Below are 3,318 nucleotides of genomic sequence, written 5' to 3'. Positions count from 1 at the left end.
ATATTGAAATTGAGAAGAAAAAAACAGCCATTTTCCTCTACGTTTTACTCTGTAACTTTTTTCTGCAATGTCAGATTTTTGAAAGCAATATACCATTACGCCTGCTGGACTCTTCTGGTTGCGGGGATATATAGGGCTTGAAGGTTCATCAAGAACCCTAGGTATCCAGAGAAAATAAATGAGCTGCACCTTGCAGTGGGTTTTCATTCTATACCGGTTATACTGCAATTAATTTGCCGAAGTATATAGAGTGAAAAATAGGTATCAAGAAAACCTTTCTATTTCCAAAATGGGCACAAGATAAGGTGTTGAGGAGCAGTGGTTATTTGCACATCTCTGAATTCTGGGGTGCCCACACTAGCATGCGAATTAAAGGGCATTTCTCAAATAGACGTCTTTTTTACACACTGTCTTATATTTGGAAGGAAAAAATGTAGATAAAGACAAGGGGCAGTAACACTTGTTTTGCTATTCTATGTTTCCCCAAGTCTCCCGATAAATTTTTTTACCTCACTTGTGTGGTTAGGCCTAGCGCCCGCGACAGGGAGTGCCCCAAATCACAACGTGGACACATCAAATTTTCCCAAAGAAAACCAAAACCTAGGTAAAAGACATTGTCATTTGCAACGCCAATTGCTCTAACTCTCACAAATGTGAGACCTTTCGCATTGCAAATGCTTGTTTTTTTGTGCAGGCAAGTGTGCGTGGAGCCTGCTTTGGTTCTTAAGACCTCAGACCTAAAGCAAAGCTTAGACAGAAACATAGCAATGTGCCCTTTGCACACAGTTAGAGATCCTACTAAATGGAGTCATATATAGGTCTGCACGGCCATTTTGCACAATTTTGTTGTGATATAAAGTTTCGATATAGCTCAATGAGAGCTGGTAGTTATGGCCGAGTGGTTAAGGTGATGGGCTTGAAATCCTTTGGGGGTTCCCTGCGCAGGTTTGAATCCTGCTGACTACCTCACTTGTTTATTTTAAACCTGATTTTTAAAATAACTGTGAAGAACACATTTACCAACTTTATTTGGGAAGATAGATAATTTACTTAAAATCTTTATTTAACAGAGGTTCGATTTTTTTTGCAGAGAGAAGAGCGGGTGACCGCGTGGGGAGAACAAATTATTTGTTAAACCTTCCATTTGAAGGTGATCTAAGCAGAATGAAGCAAAACAACAGCAGCGCCAATCAGCCGATTTCTTGGAGTCCACGGTTTAGGAGTTTACTTAGAAGGAGACTGTAAAATAGTTTTAAAATTAGGGACCTATTGGTAGAGTCACTGTTTATGCAAATTGAAGGGTCAGAAGGGAGATGCGTCATTAAGATCTGTAAAAATCCATCTCTGGCAGCGGTGGGATTTGAACCCACGCCTCCAAAGAGACTGGAGCCTTAATCCAGCGCCTTAGAGCGCTCGGACACGCTACCGTCAGCTTTCTGTGTGTCTGTGCACTTCATGAGCACCGAAACCCTGAGTCTCCTCACTTAGTGTGGAAAGTCGAGTTGATAAACCATTTCATGGACATGATTACAATGTCGGGAGGGTGATGTGGTAATTGAAGGTTATCTCTCTTACTCAGTCACTGCACAAGTCTTCTCCCAGCTGCTCGGATCAAGTGCAATCACCTTAAAATACAACACTCTCCGAGCAATGACTTCCAACCAAGGTATAAGCACCTGCTCTACATAGGCAACGTGACTCCATCATTTTCGAATGAAACAAATGTTCATACTGGTGGGGTCATTTCTTAGGGTGGGATCTAATGAATGAGCAGTTCATTCAAAAATAACCGAGGAGCTGCACGTATTCATGACATCAGCTCTATTGCCGAAGCCAGTCTCCCAACATACTCTTTAGCTTTCCAGTGACGTCATGTCTTGTGTGGCCTATTCACATTCCGCTGTTAATATTTTTTAGCCAATAGAATTTCACAGGCTCCCGTCTTTGAGCTCACATTGAAAAGGCACAAGTCCCAAAATGCAACCGGGTGCTGTTTAAAACTCCAGCACTGGTGGGCGGTGCCCCAGGTGACATGGGGCCCACCTGGATGCTCTGACTGCCTTTCACGTGACAGTCACAGACACACACAGGACAGAGGTTCAAAAGCTATTCTGAAAGAAGTAAGGACAACAGGCCCACGTGAAACTAAACTTTTTAAATAGATGATTTTTGTTTCTATTGACCTGGTTCTCACTCGTTCTGCGCGCCAAGTCAAATGTAAATGAGCCTCGCAATAAAAATGCACAGAGGATGGTCAAATTCACTTCACTCTGCGCTCGTTGATGCTGAGAGCATGGTTGTCAGCCCGCACGCTTGTTATTTTGATGTGGAATACGAAATTTCCTAGCTATCGTGAAGGAAAGTTTCAATTCTATTAAGGACACGGAGGCGAGGATTATGCAAATCTTTCTTCACTCTTTATTCAACAGCAAGTTCAAAGTTAAACAAAACATGAACAGAAAAACTACAAGTTCCAGGAGCCCGCCGCCATGGTAACGAGTATCCAATGAGGTGCCCTCCTTCACGTCAGTATAAATGGCCCGAGACACGTCACACTTCCTCGACTTCACTGCGGAAGGAATCCTGGTAGAGTCAATTGGTGGTAGTTTCGGAACCTAAAAAATAGGTGTAATTAGATGCAAGTCCGATAGAACACAGGAAACCTACCAAAGGCAACAAAGTTATGAACTCTAAAACACATATAAATGAAAATATATCTGAATCAAGTGTTTACCTGAAAAATTAAAAATATGAGCAGAATAACCAATAAACAAAGGCATAAACGCAAGTATACCACCTTGCTACGCAGATAGATGTAATCGGGAGGGAACATATCCGCGAAATGTATGTGGGTGGGATAATCCTCGCCTCCGTGTCCTTAATAGAATTGAAACTTTCCTTCACGATAGCTAGGAAATTTCGTATTCTATCACAGGACCGGAGGCGAGGATTATGCAAGTTCAAAGCTTACTTACCACCAGTGCGGCTGCGTCGTGAATTGGTTTAAAGTAAAACTTCTTAAAAGTAGACTCTGAAGACCAATCAGCAGCATGCATGATGTCCTCCAACCTGCCCCCCACTTGTATGGCTTTGGAAGCCATAGCTCCCCGAGTAGAATGAGCCCCAAAAACTCGAATATCTATACCTGCCTCAGAGAGAATCCACCGAATCCATCTGGCAATGGAGGGAGAAGAAACCGCCCTAAACGGCTTCTTAATAGAAATCAACAATTGAGTCTCACCTGGAGGTCTACAAGAACTGGTCACTTCCTCATAGACTTTGAGACATCTAACCACACATAGCCTCGGGGAATCAGGA

The 3,318-nt window shown here is 42.6% G+C and overlaps 1 non-coding gene across 1 annotated transcript; it reads left to right on the top strand.

Annotated features, from left to right (window-relative positions):
• The first annotated feature begins 884 nt into the window (after nt 1–884).
• TRNAS-UGA (transfer RNA serine (anticodon UGA)) lies at nt 885–966 on the top strand. The gene has a single exon. It is a non-coding gene; the product is annotated as a tRNA-Ser (tRNA).
• The last annotated feature ends 2,352 nt before the right edge of the window (nt 967–3,318 follow it).

The sequence above is a fragment of the Pleurodeles waltl genome, chromosome 12, assembly GCF_031143425.1.
Source record: "Pleurodeles waltl isolate 20211129_DDA chromosome 12, aPleWal1.hap1.20221129, whole genome shotgun sequence".
NCBI lineage: Eukaryota > Metazoa > Chordata > Amphibia > Caudata > Salamandridae > Pleurodeles > Pleurodeles waltl.
Note: the sequence above shows the minus strand (reverse complement) of the source record. Positions and strands in the feature narration are given on the sequence as shown.